This window comes from Chrysochloris asiatica, unplaced genomic scaffold, assembly GCF_000296735.1.
Source record: "Chrysochloris asiatica unplaced genomic scaffold, ChrAsi1.0 scaffold00012, whole genome shotgun sequence".
Taxonomy (NCBI): Eukaryota; Metazoa; Chordata; class Mammalia; order Afrosoricida; family Chrysochloridae; genus Chrysochloris; species Chrysochloris asiatica.
In genome coordinates, this window is record NW_006408530.1 from 32,686,581 (window position 1) to 32,706,210 (window position 19,630).

The 19,630-nt window shown below is 40.7% G+C and overlaps 1 protein-coding gene across 1 annotated transcript in view; it reads left to right on the forward strand.

Annotated features, from left to right (window-relative positions):
* The window catches only part of TMEM163 (transmembrane protein 163), a 295,491-nt gene that overhangs the window by 91,505 nt on the left and 184,356 nt on the right, over positions 1–19,630 (forward strand). The window lies entirely within an intron of this gene.

Sequence of the window (19,630 nt, forward strand, 5' to 3'; positions counted from 1 at the left end):
TTTGTCCCACTTCTCCCTTTTTATTTATTTTCTCTTTTTCCCTCATTTTACCCACTTTTTATCATTCCACCTTTTTCCTTCTTTTCTCTGCCCATCTGGTGAGAGGTGAACATTGCTTCTCCACTAAGCTGTACATACCACACCTACCATCTACCTACCCACCCAACAGGTGAATCCTACCATCTGTTCCTGTACCATTGGATTAGCCAAAGATGACAGACAACCCATCTGCTCACCCCACCTGCAGCTGCTCTGTATGACCAGCAAACAGAGTGTATGCAGCATACACATTTTCTCCAGTTACTCCACCCACCCAAAGGCAGGTTGGGAGTATCCTAGTACTACCATGCTAGCTACCAAATGAGCACATCCACCCAGACATATCAAAACAAAGCAAAACAAAACATCAGGGTGAAACAACTCAACAGATGATCAACCAGCAAATTTACAACTTCAAACCATCTCAGAGATAGCAGAACTTCAAATAAAGGAACAAAGCAAGACAGCACAAGCAAGTTGGCAAAATAAAGAACCAGGAAGCTCCTTGAGGAAGGATAGTTCATAGAACTAATTGTTAAGGAATTAAACATATTTAAACATAGGGCTTTTCAAGAGCTCAAGGAAACTACAAACAAAATCAAGGACAGCACAGACAATAACTTACAAGAATTCAGGAAAACGATCTAAAAGCAAAATGAAAAAAAATAGATTGACAATTATAAATCACGCAAAAAAAGAGTAATTAAAAATCCAGATGATTAACTCTAGAATTTTGGGGATATGTAACACATTGGAAGGATAAAAGAGTACAATCAAATCAATAGAAGAATCAATGAGAAGACAAATTTGTTGACACCAATTTATATGAGTAAAAATCAAAAAATAATGTAGAATAATGAAAGTTTAAGAATTATGTGGGATAATATCAAGAGGAAACATTTACGTGTACTCTGAGTGCCAAAACAGAAGGAGACAAAACAACAATACAAAACTCAACAAAGAATTGTCAAAGATTTGCAAGTAGAAAACTTCTTAAAATCATGAAGGATCAAGAAATATCCATCCAAGATACTCAACAAACTCCAGACATGATAGACACCAAGACATAGCATAATCAAACTTTCCAAAGTCAAACACAAATGAAGAATCTTGAGAGCAGCTTGGAAAAGAGAAGATGTAAATAACATGAATGAGAAATGAAATGGATAATACCACAATGGAACTAACCCAAATAAAAAGGATGGTAGCTATGAGGAACTATGTGCCAACAGATTTGAAAGTCAAGAGGAAATTGGCAACTTTCTATACACATATGACCTACCTGAACTAAAACAGACTGAGGTAGATAATCTGAAAATACCCATGACAAAAGAAGACATCAACAGGTCATTTAAAACAACAACAACAACAAAATCCTGGCCCAGACATTCAGAAATTGGCTTTAGCAGGCAAAGACACCAGTTAAAAAAGAAAACTACAGATGAATATCCCTCATGAACAAAGACGCAAAAATCCTCAATAAACTCCTAGTCAACAGAAACCAACAACATACCACTACCAAGCGGGATTCATTCCAAGTATACAGTGTTGCTTCAGCATTAGAAAAACAATGAACCTAATCCACTACAGAAATAAAACAAAGGAAAAGAACTATATGATCATGTCAATCTATGTAGAAAAGTCAGTTAACAAAATCTATACCTATTCCTGATAAAAACTCTCAACAAAATAGTAGTGGAACATTCATCAATTGAATTACAGGCATATGTGGCACTGTAGGATAAACACTGGACCCCAAGGTTGGTTTGGACTGAAAGGCCGGGGGTTCAAACCCACCAGCTGCTCCTTAGAAACCCTATGCAGGGTCACTATGAGTCAGAGCAGAACTTGACTTGACGGCACTTAACAAAAACAACAACAACTCAAAACCAACGGCCAACAATATTCTCAATAGAGAGAAACTGAAAACATTGTCCTTGCAAATGGAACCAGATAAGAATGCCCTCTACCACCATTCCTAGGCATGAAAGACAAATAGAAGACATCCAGATTGGTAAGGAAGAAGTAAAGACACCCCTATTTGCAGATAGGTAATTTTATGCATAGGAAATCCTAGAGACTCAGCAAGAAAACTACTGGAACTAATTGTAAGATTCAAGAAATTGGCAGGATATAAGATCAACATGTAAAAATCAGTTGAATTCCTCTATACTGACAAAGAGAACTCTGAAAAGAGAATAAAGAAAATTATACCATTTAAAATAGCTACCAAAAGGTTAGACTACTTAGGATCAAACCTAACCAGAGGCTATATAAAATAAGAACGTGATTAGCACAATATGATTAAGATAAATGAAGAAACAGACAACCAAGGTTCAAAATCCACATGAGACTTATACAAAAAACCTAAAAAACACTTGTGCAAGAAACCATAAGAGACCTTCACAAATGGAAGAATATACCATGCTTATGAAAAGGAAGACTTAACATTATGAAAATGTCAATACCTCCCAAAGCGATTTATAGATTTCACTAACATTTTTAAGAGACGGAAAACAAATCACCGATGGTATATGGAAAGGAAAGAGACCACAGATAATCAAAGAACTATGGAAGAAGAAAAAAGTAGGAGGCCTCAGATTTGCTAGTCTCAATACAGCCATAGTAGTCCAAACAGACTCTGGTAGCGTAGTGGGTATGAGTCAGGCTGCTAATCTCAAGGTCAGCAGTTTGAAACTGCCAGCTGTTCTGCAAGAGAAAGATGAGGCTTTTTGCTTCCATAAAGATTTTCAGCTTTAGAAACACTATGAGTCAGAGCCAACTCCACGGCACACCGCTGGTACAATGACAGATACATAAACTAATTAACAGAGTGGAGAACCCAGAAGTAAATCCATCCACCTATATGCAGTTAGTCTTCAACAAAGGACTGAAATCCATTACATTGAGGAGAGACAGTCTCCTTAACAAAGGGTGCTGATAAAACTGGATATAGATTTGCAGAAAAATGAAGCTAGATCTATATTTCACATGATGTACAAAAACTAACTCAACATGCATTAAAGATCTAAATTTAAATCCTGAAACTATAGTGCTTTTAAAAAGTAGCAAACTGGTTGTTTCTGGGTGCCACTGAGTTGGTTCTGACTCATAATGACCTTATGCACAACAGAACCAAACACTGCCTGGTCCTGCACCATTCTCACAATTGTTACATTTGAATTTATTGCTGCTGCCACTGTGCCAATCAATCTCATTGGGCATCTTCATCTTTTTCACTGACCCTCCACTTTACCAAGCATGATGTCCTTCTCTGGGGACCTGCCCCTCCTGATGTTGTTAAGTGTCATCAAGTTGATTCTGACCCATAGTGACCCTGTATAGGGTTTCCAAGGAGCATCTGGTGAGCTTGAACCACTGACCTTGCAGTTCAAACGACTTTGCAGTCTGACGCATTAGCCCACAGCGCCACACCAGGACTCCTGATAGCATGTCTGAATTATGAGAGGTGAAGTTTCACCATCCTGGTTTCTAAGGAGAATTCTGGCTGTTACTTCCAACACAGATTTGTTTGTACTTCTGGCAGTCCGTGGTACTTTGAATATTCTTCTCCAACATCATAACTCAAATGCATCCGTTCTTTGGTTTTCCTTATTCATGGTCCAACTTTCACTTGCATATGAGGTGATTAAAAATACCATGGCTTGGGTCAGCCACACTTTAGTTCTCAAACTGGTATCTTTGCTCTTGAACACTTTAAAGAGGTCTTGCAAGTGTTCTGCTTGCAAGAGGTCGCTGTCTAATGCAAATGACATATTGCATTAAGCAGCAGATTTGCCTAATGCAATATGTCATTTGTTGTCTTGACTGCTGCTTCCAGGAGTATTGATAAATGGATCCAAGCAACATGAAGTCTTTGACAACTTCAATACTTTTGCCACTTTTCATGATGTTATTTATTGATCCAGTGGTGAGGATTTTTGTTTTCTTTACATTGAAGTGCAATCCACACTGAAGGCTGTAGTCTTTGATATTCATCAGTAAGTATTTCAAGTCCTGTTCACTTCCAGCAAGCAATGCTATGTCACCTGCATATCGCAGGTTGTTAATGAGTCTTTCTCTAATCCTGATGCCACGGTATCTTCTTCATATAATCCACTTTCTGGGATTATTTAGCATATAGATTGAATAACTATGGAGAAAGAATACAACCCTGGCATGCACCATTCCTAATTCTAAACCATTCAGTGTTCCCTTGTTCTGTGTGAATAACTGCCTCTTAGGTCTATGTACAGGTTCCTCATGAGTACAATTAAGTGTTCTGGAATACCTATTCTCTACAGTGTTGTCCATAGCTTTTCATGATCCACACAATTGAAAGCTTTTATGTAGTCAATAAAGCACTCGTAAATATTTTTCTGGTATACTCTGTTTTTAGCCAATATCCATCTGACATCATCAATGATATCCCTCGTTCCACAGCCTCATCTAAGTCCAGCTTGGATATCTGCCAATGTACTGTTGTATCAGTTTTTGAATTATCTTTAGCAAAATTTTAATTGTATGTGATATTAATAATATTGTCCAATGGTTTCTCCATTCTGTAGGGTTGCCTCTTTTTATAATGGGCACAAATATGGATCTCTTTCTATCAGTTGACCAGGTAACTATCTTCCAAATTTCTTGGCATAGATGAGTGAGTGCCTCCATTGCCACATACATCAGTTTGTTGGAAGATTTAAATTTGTATTCCATCAATTCCCAGAGTCTTGTTCTTTACCAATGCCTTTAATGCACCTTGGACGTCTTCCTTCAGGATCATTGGCTCTTGATTGTATGCTACCTCTTGAAACAGTTGAACATCAACCATTTCTTTTTGGTTCCGTGACTCTGTGTCTCTGTGTATTCCTTCCATCTTTTTTTTTTTTTTAAGTTTTTATTGTGAATGATGTGATAGTTTACATGGGAGAACATTAACTTTACATTCATCGTATCGTATATTGTTTCATTGTCACGATTACAATCCTCCTCATGTATCATCAAGCAACCAAAGGGTATACCCTGCAAGCCTGCCCATTGGTCATCAGCACACAGCCCCTCTTCCTCTCTGGGTCTAGAGGCTGTAGCCGCTCCATCTCTCCACATCACCGTCTCTGCCTCCATCTCTGTCACCACTGTTTCTCTGGGTAGGGTCCTACACTCCATTCTTCTCCCTTGATGGTCCCAGGGACCTCCGCACCTGGACTGCAAAGTCAACCATTCCCCTTCTTTTGTTACAAAACGTCTACCTTTACATTTGCAACTCTCACAGTAAGTCCTGATAGCAATTATTCACTATTGAACCACAAGAGTCATCCCCATCTCCTTTCACCAGCCCCATCCAGACAGGTTGGATACTACTTAGTGGAGATTTTACCTTCCTCTGTGCCTTCTGGATCTAGTCTCCCTCTTGAAAGCTTGTAAGCCTTTGTAGCGCGCCCCCCTGCCCCATTTTGGGTAGCCAATGTCCAAGTTACCCATTCTTGTCTACCCTGTGTACTGAGGTGGTTCCTTCCATCTTCTTTTGTGTGTGTGTGTGAATTATGTGATAGTTTACATGGGAGAACATTAGTTTTATATTCATCCTGTCTTATATAATTTCATTGCCATGGTTACAATCCCCTCCATGCATCATCAACCAACCAAAGGGTACAAGCCTGCCCCCCGGTCGTCAGCACACAGCCCCTCTGCCTTTCTGGGTCTAAAGTCCCCAGCTGCTTCATCTCTCCACGTCATCATCTTTGCCTCCATTTCTGGCATCACTGCTTCTCTGGGTAGGGTCCTGCTCTCTGCTTTTCTCCCTAGATGGTCCCAGGGACCTCTGCTCCTAGATTGAAAAGTTAATCACTCCCCTCCTTGCTAGAAAATGTCTACCTTTACATTTCCAGCCCTCACAACCAGTCCTGATATCAGTTATTCACTATTGTATCACAAGAGACCTATCCGCATTTGCTTTCATCAGCCCCGCCTAGACATTTTGGATACTACTCAGTGGAGATTCTGCCTTGCTCCATGACCTCTGGATCTAGGTTCCCTCTTGAAAGCTTGTACACCTTTGAAGCCTGCACCCCACCACTTTGGGTAGCCAATGTCCAAGTTGCCCATCCCTGTCTACTCTGTGTATGGAGGGGGTGGGAATGATCCTTGCTGTAAAGATTTGTTTCCTCTTTTGAGCTACTGCATCCATAGGTGTAGGTCAAGTTCATCAAATTCTATCAGATTACTCTTTTTCCCTCTTCTTCCTTCTTCTAGTTGAGCTCTGATCATCCAGTCATTGAAGCCAGGTCAAGTGGGTATTATCTGCAAGTGTGGTTGTTATTGTGCATATGCCCTCTTTCCTTATCAGCTGGACGCTTCGCTCTCCTCTCTAGTCCTCTGTGGCTTTGTCACTGACTATGGGCCCAAGAGTCCCCAGGTCTTGCCACACTGCTGGCCAACCAGGTCTCCACCCGGGTTCACAGGAGTCTATTGAAAGTTATAGGGCTTAGCTCGCAGCTTCATTGCTGTTTTTCCCTCACTTTCCCTTATCAATGACGAACGTGGTCACCAATCAGAGCGGGTATTCCCATTGAGTCTTAGTCTTAGAAGGGGGTTTGCCCTGAGGGGACCCGACCACTTGCCTTGATGTCTCCTGGGCAAGCAACTTGATTGTTCTTGTAGTAATAAGTCAGTCTGCCTATATTGTTTTGTATTTTTCCTGTCAGTTTTTCTTTTAAGAAGTATTTTCTGTTCTAGCCACTCCAGGCTGGTCTGCTTGTCCTTTCAAGTGGAAATTTCCCACCTCTGAAGATTCTGGATGCTGTTCAGGATTCCACCTATGATCTTATGTAATGCAGAGGCTCCACAGGAAGCCTCCTTCAGTGGGAATTTCTTCCATCTTCTTTTGATGCTTTCTGCATCATTCAATATTTTGCTCATAGAATTCTTCAATATTGTAAGTCAGGGCTTGCTTTTTTCTTTGGTTCCCTCAGCTTGAGAAATGCTGAACATGTTCATCTCATTTGGTTTTCTAATATTTTGTTATATTATTTGACTTTGCCTTCTCTAGCTGCCCTTTGATATTTTCTATTCAGCTCTTTTACCTGCTCACTTCTTCGATTTGCTTTAGTGTCTCCTCACTGAAGGGCAAGCTTCAGAGTCTTTTCTGACATCCATTTTGGTCTTTTCCTTTTTTCTTGTCTTCTTAATGACCTTTGCTTTCTTCCTGTATGATGTTCTTGATTTCATCTTACAACTCTGCTGGTCTTTGGTCACTAGTGTCTAATGCATCAAATCTGTTCTTGAGATGATCTCTAAATTCAGATTGGATATGTTCAAAGTCATATTTTGGCTTTCGTGGATTTGTTTTAATTTTCTTCAACTTCAGCCTGAACTTGCATATGAAAATTGGTGGGCTATTCCACAGTCTGCCCTGGCCTTGTTTTGGCTGATGATATGGAGCTTTTCTACCATCTCTTTCCACAGACTTAGTCAATTTGATTTCTGTATAATCCATTTGCTGAAGTCCATGTGTATAATTGTTTTTTATGTTGTTTTAAAAGGTATTTGCAGCTATTGAATAATGATGCATGAAGGGGATTGCAGGCATTGCAAGGAAATGAAATACAACAGGATGAGTTTAAAACCAGTGTTCTCCCATGTAAACCCATCACTCAGTTCACAATAAAAGCTTAAAAAAAGAGAGAGAGGTATTTGCAATGAAGAAGTAATTGGTCTAGGAAAATTCTATCACGTGATCTCCAACATCATTTTTATCACCAAGGCCACATTTTCCATGTACTGATTCTCCCTCTTTTTTTCCAACCTTTGCATTCCAATCACCAGTATAATCAATGTCCTTGATTGCATATTTGATCAACTTCAGACTCAAGAACCTGGCAGTGTTCTTCTATTTCATCATCACTGGCTTTGGTGGTTGGTGCATAAATCTGAGTAATAGTTGTATTAACTGGTCTTCTTTGTAGGTGTGTATACATTATCCTATTACAGACAACATTGTTCTTCATGATGGATCTTGAAATTTTTTTTTTTTTTTTTGATGATGAATGCAGTGCCATTCTACTTTGATTCGTCATTCCTGGTACAGTAAACCAGTGTCAGATTTTAAATGGCCAATACCAATCCATTTCAGCTTACTAATGCCTAGGATATCGATGTTTGTGCATTTCATTTCATTTTGACAAGTTCCAATTTTCCTAGATTCTTACTTTGTTCTAATGATTAATGGTTGTTTACAGGATGACCGTAGAAGAATTGATGAATTTGAGTTATGGTGTTGTAGGAGAATATTGAAAGTGCCATGGGCTGTCAAAAGAACCAATGGATCTGTGTTGGAAGAAGTGCAGCTGGAGTGCTCCTTGGAGGCCAGGATGGCCAAACTTCCTCTCTCATACTTTGGACGTATTGTCAGGAGAGACCATTTGCTGGAGAAGGATATCATGTTTGGTATGGTGGAGGGTCAGAGAAAAAGAAGAAGACCTCCAGCGAGATGGAATGGCCAAGTGGAAGAATCAATGGACACAAGCATGACAACAATAGTGAGGTTGGCCCAGGATCGGGCAGTGTTGCGTTCTGCTGTTCATAAGGTTGCTATGGGTTGCTACCAACTCAGTGGCACCCAACAACAATAACAACAATAACAATAGCAGCTGTGTATCCTCATTTTGAGTTGTGCACATTAGCAAATGAAGCTCCTGAAAGCTCTTCTCCTGGTCAACTGATGAGGCAGCTCTTTCTTCCCCAGTCATATTCTGAGTACCTTCTGAATTGAGGATCTTATCTTTCGGTACTATATCTGACAGTGTTCTGGTGTTCTTTATGTTTCAGTATTCTATATTCTGGTGCTATCTGACAGTGTCCCACTGCTATTCATAAGGTTTTCAGTGACTAAATATTCAGAAGTAGTCAGTCTCTCCTTCTTCCAAGCCTTAGTCTGTAAGCTCAGCTGAAACCTGTCCACCATGAGTGACCCTACTGGTATTTAAAAAACAGGTGGCATAGCTTCCAGAATCACAGGCAATGTATAGTAAGCAGGTGATCAGCACAATATTAATAAGACAAAGGAAGACAAGAGAAGTACTCAAGAATTACAGACAACCAAAGTTTAAATATCACTACATACATAGCTTTGCTGTATTAGGAATAACAAACAATAATCCATGAGTAGATGCATATGCAGACAGGAAAACTGAGCAAGTATTGATAGGTAAAATGGGACTACACCCATGACCATATATCGGTTTAGCAGTGGATTTTTCTCCATACGTATTTGTATGTGTTGTAAATATACCCATGTATATAGAAGAGCAATCAGGGGCAAAGTTGTGAAAATGTCTTAGACATAACCAAACACCTTGAGGCAATAAGTTACTGGATTTGGGGGCTTAGGGTTACAGTTTCAGGGGAAAGCTAGCTCAATTTAACATAAAAATTTATAACAATAATGTTCTGCATTGTACTGTGGTGAGTCTTAAAAGTTACTGGAGTCTTAAAAGCTAGTAAGGTGTAAGGAAGAGGGAAGAGAATCAAAGACACATGGGAATAGATAGTCCAGATGACTAATGGACCATCATAACCTCAGCCTCCTGACCCTGAGTGCAGAAGAAATAGATAGTTTCCAGCTACTACTACTGACTGCTCTGAAAAGGATCACAATAGGAGGTTCTGGATAGAAGGGGAGAAGAATGTGGAACAAAATTCAAAAACAATAAGAGAAAAAAGACCAGACTTACTACTCTGATAAAGACTGGTGGAACCCAGAGACTGTGGTGCTTAGTCCCCTTTCAGGTCTGGAGCTGAATGGCTCCCTGGCTCAATTGTCACACAAGCAATGTTGTTGTTAAATGTTGCCAAGTCAGTTCTGACTCACAGTGACCCTGCATAGGGTTTCCAAGGAGTGGGTGGTGGGTGTGAACTGCCAACCTTGCAGTTTGCAGTCCAGTGCTTATCCTGCAGCACCACACCACGACTCCCACCTAAGCGAAGGAGAGGCCTAATAAATAATAACACTAGAGTGAGCCACACTCCTTATGGTAGTCGCCCATATGAGATCAAAAGAGTAGCTTTTGTCAAAGGATAAAGTTCAGAAAGCAGGAAGGAATAGGCAAGAAGGATGATTGGAAATGGGAAGAGTACTGTTGTATTGTGAGAATTGCAGTCAATGTCATGAAACAAAATGTGTATGGATTATGAAGTGGGAAACCAATTTGATCTGTAAGCCTTCACTCAAATCACAAAAAAAGTTCAAGAGCACTGACAGTTACCACTGACACATTAAAAAAAAAAAAAAAAAGAATAGTGTTGGATGATGTGCTTTTGATCTGTCAGTCATTTTCTTAATATTAATGGGAATCAGAGAACATAAATTCTCCTAAAGTTTATGCAAGAAGATCTACATTTCCAAGAATTTGACAGTGATCTGGACTGAGTGAGGGTCTAAACTTGAGCCTCATTGTACACAAATGCTTGGGAATTGTTGGAAAGGCTCTTCCATGAACAGGATCGTCAAAGACACTTATCTCCCAACTGCTTTTGAGGAAAAAATGACGTTGGGGAAAACGAATAGTATTTTTGTTAAATTTCATATAAATGCAGAGAATATTTCTTTTCTGACTTTCTATGGGCCATAAATGTTTCCTCTTTTAGTTTTTAAAGAATGTCCATCATTGCTTGTTGGGGCATTTTACAAAAGGTGCTTTTAAAGTCTTTGTCAGATAGTTTCATCTGTATCATCTCATCATTAGCATCTGTTGGTTTTTTTTTTTTTTTGCCCTGAAATGAGTTGCAGTTTTCCTTGTATTGGTAATTTTGGATTATATCTGGGTCTTTCTGAATATCATGCTATTAGACTCTGATTTTAATTTAAATCCTATGGAGAATGTTGATCTTTTTTGTTGTAGGAGGTAGTCATCCTGGTTAGAGTCAGGCAAGAACTTCAAACTCACCTTCTAAAGAAGTAGTCTGTGGTTCCATTGTCAATTCAATTTTGAAAGCCTTTGCAATGCTGTTGAGATGAATAACCTAGGACTGGGTCTACTTCTTAGTTCAGTTCTCAAACTCTTTGGCGTACTGAATAGGATTGTATTTATGCATGATACTTCAGTGCTGCTGGTGGTGGTCAGGATGACTGGGGATTGACTTTTCTAAGCTGCTTCTCCGTCACTGTGGCCTCCCAGTTCTTTTGATTTTCTGGGACTCTGCGATAACGTTCTCTGAACATAAACTTGGCCTCTTATTATGCTGCTCTGTCTTGCTCTTCTTCACCTACATGTGAGCTCAAGTGATGGGAAGATAGAGGAAAAAAAATTAAAAAGTGTTGGTATCGCCACTGATTGAAGAGCAAGTTCTCTTTCCATTAGAATTCTGGCTTCTCTAATTTCTCCACAGGATTGGGATATAGGAGAATGTAAATAAAAATAAAGAAGACAAGAAAAGGAACATTTTCAAAAAGGCTCAGGCATTTTGCACTTTTTCTAATGTTTATGAATCCCTTTTGCCACTCCTTGAGCCAAAACTGGAAGGAATCTCTTGGAACTCTCTCTAACTGGGTCCCACTTCTAGCATTTTAGCTCAGGGAACCATAAAGGGAAAAATACAGTCTCACTGATTGCTTGATAGTACTTTGAATTCTTGTCTTCTTCCTCAATCCACTTGCTACTGTCTTCTTTTCTCAATTCTCAAGTAGTTTTTCCATGCTTTCTGTCCAGAGTTTATAGCCATACTAGGTAGGAGAGTTAGTGTAGAGGGTACTTTGTTGTTGTTGTTAAGTGGCATTAAGTTGGTTCCAACCCATAGCTACCCTGTATAGGGTTTCCAAGGAGTGAGTGAGTAGTGAGCTTAAACTGCCAACCTTGTGGTTCAAATGAACTTTGCAGTCCAGAGCATTAACCCACAATGCCATACCAGGACTGCATTTTATTTAGAATTAAAAGACTCCCATTGTATTTTCCTAATAGCTAGTGCACCGTTTCATGTGTTTATTGGCCAGTCATGTAAATCATCTGGCAGTGTTGGATAAACTCTGGATGGCTAACCACAGGTTGGTGGGGTCACTGTGAGATGGATCTGATTCAACAGCACTTAACAACATGATCTATGTAGTTTTCCATTTTTATAGGTTCATTTTTCTTGTAACTACAGATTTCTAGAAGTTTTAAAAATTATATAAATCCTCTGATAGACATATGCATTGCTTGCTTTTTATTTTTCTTAGTCACACCTTGCCAGAGTTTTTGATCTGTTGAAAACTTCCTACAGTTTTTTTTTTTTAAATGATTTTGCTTTCTGGATTGCGTTTAAGAAATCTCTGCCTACCTACAGTTGGTGAAGATATTTTCTTATGTTTTCTTCGAGCTGTTTTAATTTTAGCCTTTGTATTTTTGTCTACAATTTATTTCAAGTGAATTTTTGTATATGGTGTGAGGTAGGAGTCAAAGCTTATTGTTTCTCCAATTGTTTCGATATTCACTTGTTCCAGTGCTATTTGTTTAAAAGTTTTCTTTTGCTCTTAAACTATCTTAGCATTGAGTGATATTAGGCAATCACAAAAGGACAAATATTGTATTAGATCCAAGTAGTAAAAAGTTAAGAAAAGATTTTCTTGCTAAATGAAATATTCTATGATGGTTATGGGGTTTAAGCTGGGAGTGTAGGGAGAGAATTATTTACGGGCTAGAGGCTAGACACATGTTAACATGGGTGATGGGGCAGACAGTATACAACAAGCGGGAGGGTGGCAGAGGAAAGATGAAGGTCGCTGCAAACACAGGGAGGAATGCAAGTGTTAAAATGAATAGAGGTCAATAGCGTAAGCATGGAGGGCATCACAGTCACTGCAATGAACAAAAGCATATGATTTGCTGAATCTAGAACTGATGATCTGCCCTGCAAACTTTCACTCAATTCACAATAAAAAGTTTTTTAAAAAAAACTTCGTTGAAAATCAATTGATTGCATACTGTGTTTTGATGCAAACAGTGCCAACCTTGTTCTTCTCTCATGAAGTGATTTTGTAAACCCATTAAGCTATTTTTTACTGCAACCTGCAAAAATTAGCATCGTGCTCTTACAAAAATACTTGAGGGGCATGGTTGACAAAAACTATCTAACACATGCGCTATTTGGTACTGGAGGCTACAACACTGCTATTTCAAATACCACCAAGGTCACCCATGGTGGACAGGTTTTAGTGAAGCTTCAGATTAAGGCAGACTGGGAAAAAAGTATGAGTATCTACTTCTGAAAATTAACTACTATAAACCCTATGGATCACAATAGAATATGGCCTATATAGTGCTGCAAAGGAGCTCTTGTGGTGTTGTGGGTATTAGACTGCTAACCACAAGGTTGTTGGTTCAAACCCACAAGTCGCTTCACAGCAGAAAGACTAGCTATCAGTTCCTATCAGAGGAATAGTCTTGGAAACTCTATACAGAGTCACTATGAGTTGGGATCGACTTGATGGCAGTAGGTTTTTCAATAGTGCTGGCAGATGAGCCTCATCGATTGGGAGACACTCAGAATACAGACTGTACCAATGCACTGGAGTATATCAGCAATTGTGAAGGTAGTATAGGACCCGGAAGTGCTTCCTTCTGTTGTACATGGGTATCCGTGAGTCAGAGCTAGCTCAATGGCTACTAGCAACAACAATAACATGCTTCCGTGACATCCTTCTCTTCTTAAAAGATGCCTGTTTGCCTTGCCCTCTGCACTGCAGTTTGAAGAGGTTGAGTATTTATTCTTTTACATTTTCTGTTTCCGGTGATCAGCTAGTATGTTTGAACTGCTGACCTTATTATGGTAAGCAGTTCAGTGCTTATCTTACAGCTTACCACCACAGCTGCCCAAATGCAAGTACGGACAATTGCGGCACTGTGGGTTAATGCACTGGTCTGCAAAGTTGGTTTGAACTGCAAGGTTTGTGGTTCAAGCTCACCAGCTGCTCCTCAGAAACCCCATATAGGTCGCAATGGGTCAGAACCAACTCAATGGCACTTGACAACAACAACAACACTGTGGTCTGGAGATCCTGCAAGGATGGCTAAACTCTGTCCTCACCAACACCATTTTGCTTGATATATCTAGCCTATTATCTACCTTGTTTCTCTCTAAAGTGAAGGATGTTGGTCAGATTTTTCAGTGTATTCTCATCTTTTGCAGGCTGGAGCTGGGGCTAGGTGCCCTGCAAAATGTTTTCTTTTTTTGAGGTTGGTGGCATGAAGTTTTACCCATTTCCCTCCCTTGCCTCCCTTTCTGCCTTCTTCCTTGCTCTCTCCCTCCCTCCTCTCCTTCCTTTCCTTTCTGCCCCTTTGGGACTTGATCTTCATCATTTTGTAAGGTGTTCATGAATGGCAGGATTCCGGTTCCTGAGTTCTCCCTCAAGAATGGCTTATCTTTGTTTTCCTATCTTTATGATTTTCTTACCCTTTTGCCTTCTGAATTTGCATTTCATGTCCCATATTACTGACTTGATGTCAAACCTTGCCTAAGTATTGATTGCCGAACTGGTACTTTTCAATGTGAGGCTTTAGTAAATAGACATGGCAGCAAAGAAATCCAAAGTCTTAGATAAACCACAGTCTGGGAAAACTAGTGTTTATTTTTGTTTGTTTTTTAGGAAAATTGTATTGTAAGTGCTCATTGTGTCTGGGAGAAAAGTAAAAAAGATGATTGAGTATCTGAAAGACATAACTTGCTGAATTTTAAGTTACTGATCTGACAGTATTAGCATAACATTAACATCTTTTTTCCCTGAGAGACCTGGGGCATAGTCTGAAAAACATTTTCATTTCATTTCTTATACAGTAGTTTGAGAAGTCTCTAATACCCTGAGCTTGGGAAGAGCTGTATATCATCTTTCGCTGCCTACTTTTGTGACTGGCATTTTCTAGATCTTTATTTCTGATTTAGCAGACAGACTACTATAACTAGACAAAACAGTCCTCCACGGACCAGATTATACACAAATATAGCATTTAGAGGGCAGCTCTTGTTGGTGACATTTTGCCATGAGCTCCTTTGTTAGAAACACCTCTTACAGTGGAAACACCATTGGGTATTAGTAGCTCACAGTCACTAATGGTAACAAAAGGCTATCAGAAAGTGGGAAATTGGCGTTCAAACCAGAAACCACAAATAAAAGAAACCATATCAGTGACTGACTTATGGGAGCCTATGTATTTCAGAGTAGAACTATACTCCATATGGTTTTCAAGGCTGTGCCCTTTCAGAAGCAAATCACCAGGGCTTTCTTCTGAGGTACACCTTGGTGTATTTGAAAGGCCAACTTTTCAGTTAGTACCCAGTGCTAAACTGTTGGCACCACTTAGGGACTCCAGTATTTCAACAGTGTGAGCGAGCGGACTTTCAGATGATCAGAATCGTTCATCCTTTGGGGTCCAGTTGTCCTGAGGTTTTGCTCTATTGTATTTTCTTCATCTCTCTGCTCTTGTCACTTACACCTTTTCTTCAGCTTATGAACGCCATAAAAAACTCTTCCTACCCTAAGTAGATCCACTCATTTGATGGCGATTGCTTAAGTCCTGTGTTGGCACCGCTCAGTGCCCCCTGACTTGAGTGCATCTCCAGCCTCGGTGCCCTGAGTTCCCGGATGCATTTCTAACTGCAGTTAATAAAGCCCCAGAGCCATCTCAGGATCAGCACAGGCAGCACAACATGCTCCTTTCCTCAGGCCAGCATCCCCATGGGTCTGTGTCCTCCAGGCCCTCAGTCCACACTCAACGTGCTCAGGTTCTTTTTCTTCTGCATCTTTCCTGAATCTCGTTCCCTCTACTCTGCCTATTACCCTTGCCCTCATTCAAGACCTCTCACCTGAACATTAATAAAGCTTCCTAAGTGGTTTTTCTCATCATTTCCCCCGGCCCTTTAATCCTAATTCCCATTTGGACATGTGAATGTCCCTCCTGTTTCTCTACCCTTCACATCACCCCTCCTCCAATCTCATTTTCTTACTTCTCCCACCCATTCTGGAACCTTGAGAAGCACAAACTCTTGACCTAGAAGTTCCACTTCTAAGGCTTAATCTTGCAGTTTTACCTGGACATAGGTACACAAAGACTGAAACACAATGTCACATCTTTTGTAACAGCAAAAGTGAATGGTAACTATGTCCGTCAATAATGCATGACTTAAGTAAATATGGTGGTTGGTGGTGTTGACTGTTGTGTGCCACTCAGTTGGTACCAACTCACAGCGATCCTAGACAGAGTTTGTGAGACTGTCAGTCTTTATGGGAGCAGAAAGCCTCATCTTTCTCCCACAGAGTGACTGGTAGATTCCAGCTGTTGACCTTGTGGTTAGCAGCTCAGCTCACAATCTTCTACACTACCAAGATTCCTTAGTAAATATGGTAGGGCCATACAATGTACTGGTGTGATACTGCAGGTTAATGCGCTAGACTGTCAGGTTGGTTTGAATCACAAAGTCAGTGGTTCAGGATTACCAACTCCTCCTCGGAAACCCTATACAGGGTAGCCATGAATCGGAACCAACTCGATGACACTCAACAACAACATATAATGGTCATTCAGTGGCAGAATGTGGGAGGCCCCGGTTCAGTTTTAGCCAGGGAACCTTTATGCCCAGTCAACACCCATTCATCGTGAGAGATTTGCATGTAGCTATGATGCTAAATAGATTTAAGAAAAACATCCAGACTAGGGAAGAAAGACCTAGCAATCTACTTCACAAAATCAGCCACTGATATCCAAATGGATTATGTAGTGTGATCTGCAACCAGTATTGGGGATAGTGCAAGACCAGGCAACATTTTGTTCCCTCATACATGGGGTTACCATGAGTCAGGGGTTTGACTCTGGCAGCTAACAACCACATAAATAATAATCAGGTGTTTATATTTGCTATTATGTAATAAACTTAAAGGAGGCCTGGTGTGGCACTGTGGGTGAATGCGCCAGACTGCAAAGCTGTTTGAACTGCAAGGTTGGCGGTTCAAACTCACCAGCTGCTCCTCAGAAACCCTATACAGGGTCACTATGGGTCAGAACTGACGCTACGGGACTTCACAACAGCAACAACAATAAACTTCAAAATACATTGGTTACAGTTATGTGCCACTGAGTCAGTTCTGACTCATAATGGATTATGTATGCCATTTTTGCCAAAGAAACTTTAGTTAATAAATATGTAAGCACAACCTTGTAGGTACTTAAGTATAGACTATAGAGGATGCTGAATTTCTGAATCAGGCTTCCATTAATGCACTCTTCGATTTGGTTTCAATGAATGTTTCTAGCCTCATTTTCATTCCTTTCCTCTATCCGATTCTTTTTTAGCCGTCATTCCTTTCCTCTACCGGATTCTTTTTAGCCATCTGTACCCAGTAACAGCCCTCTAACCAGTGATGTGGTTACACCGGTGGTATGGGTACTGTCCAGACAGGACAGGCACTGAAGGCCAGTTACTGAATCGTAGAGACACATGGACTGGGCAAGGTGACGGGTGCAGAGATTGAGAACAGGAGAGGAAAGAGGACCAGGGTAGCAGCCAACTGTCATGGCCACTCTCCTTTCTCTATGAATGTCAACTCTGGTGTTCCTCACAGGGCCTCCGCTTGCTGACCTGAGTGTATGTCCATGTCCCTGTGGTCTTTTCCACCTGTAACACCTTTTGCCTTTCCAGATCTTGCCTACCCTTCAAAGCAGGCTGAGATATTAATTTCTCCTGGCTCAGATTACCAGTAATCAGCCTCTGCTCTCTGAAGGTCTGGGTTTCAACATTTATCTCTTTTTACATGGATTTATTGGCTTTTCTTTGCCTTATCGCTCCTACTAAAGACCTACACTACAGCTGATAAGAGCAGAGTCATTCATCTTTGCAGCCTCTCACCCCCAGTCGGGATTCCCCAGGACTCTTGCAGTTCCTGCTCTCTATAAGTGTGGTTACTCTTGTCAGTTTGAGGGTCTTGATTTCTTATGTGGAAGGTTTTGTCACTCTAAGATACCTCAAACAGTACTTCAACTGTTAAGTGACAGAAAAGGAATAGAAAAGAATGGATTGTGGTTCCTTTAGCAAAGGCTGTATGTGGCATTTTAAGAGGTGACTCTGGGACAAGGTGATGAGGGAGGCTCAGGGATACCCAAGGCAGTAGTAGTAGGTGCACATGTAAGGAGCCCTGGTGGCTCTGTAGGATAAGCACTGGACTGCTAACTGCAAGGCTGAATGTTCAAACCCAACAGCTGCGCTTCAGGAAACAGATGAAAATTTCTGCTCCCATAAAGACTTATAACCTGATTTAGGGTCCCTATGAGTTGGAATTGCCTCGATGGCAGTGTGTTTGTATCTTTTTGGTGTTGATGGTTAAATGCACATGTAACTGTTCAGTCTGATGGGATACAAGAGCTCCCAGGGCATGTGCCCACTCTCTGCCACTCTATTGCTTTGGACTTGGCTCTTGGCCTTTCTGGACTTCGGTGATCTCATCTGAAAGTGAAGCTGGATGAAGGTTTTTTCAAGTAGAGCATCGGTTCTTAACTAGGGGTGAGTTACCTGTCCCCACCTCTCCTCACCAGGGGACTTTTGGCAATGTCTGGAGACAGTTTTGGTTGTTAATACTTGGGGTATTCTACTGGTATATAGAGATGTTGCTAAATATCCTACATTGCACAAGGAACATCTCTGAGCCCGAACAAAGACTTATCTGGCCCAAATATTTTGCGCACTAGGTTGAGAAACCTGACTCATGATATGTCCTATGGCTCAAGAGGTCTTTTCAATTTGTTGAATGACTATTATAAACCTGGTATTTTAATTATAATATATTAGGAGATGTATTGTTCTTCCAAGAGGTGTTCTGAATTGTCAACTTGTTTTCATTTTATCAGTGTTTAGGCAAATGAGGCTGATGGTTTAGCATTGTTACGGAGACTTAATTGTGTGATTTAAAGACGACTACCTTCACCACTTCCTGGTGTGGCACAATGGGTTTATGCGCCAGTCTGCAAAGCCATTTGAACTGCAAGGTCGGCAGTTCAAGCTCACCAGCTGCTCCTCAGAAACCCTGTACAGGGTCGCTGTGGGTCAGAATCGACTCGATGGCACTTCACAACTCTACAACCTTCACCATCCTAGGTAATGGCACAGGTTTCCAGCTTACTAGAACATTTGAAATGAGTTGTAGGAAGTTCATAAGTAATGAAACCAGTGTGCTTGTGGACTGAACATGGGCTTTAAGTAACCCGAAGAATTAAGTGAAACTTTTTCTCTCTCCTACTCCCCTTACTACCACTTGAGCAGCTGTTGTCTCGGGCAGTTTCTCCACCCTTTTGAGGCTAGAGCCTGGGTGGTTGCCCACTCAGTACTACTTTACAATTTGGAGGGCCAACCACATAAACACAGCTGGCCGGGGCATCACAAGTATACAAGGGCTGATCCTGTAACAGGGAGCAGTTTCAACCCCTGCCACTGCAGACCAAACCCATTTTTGTGGAGCCGGTTCCAACTAGGGCTTATATTTTACAGAGAATGTGTTTGCAGCAGCTTTGGAACATAAGATCCCCCTGCTCTTGCTTCTTCTGTTCCTCTATCTTCACCTATGGGGTGAGCTTTGGAA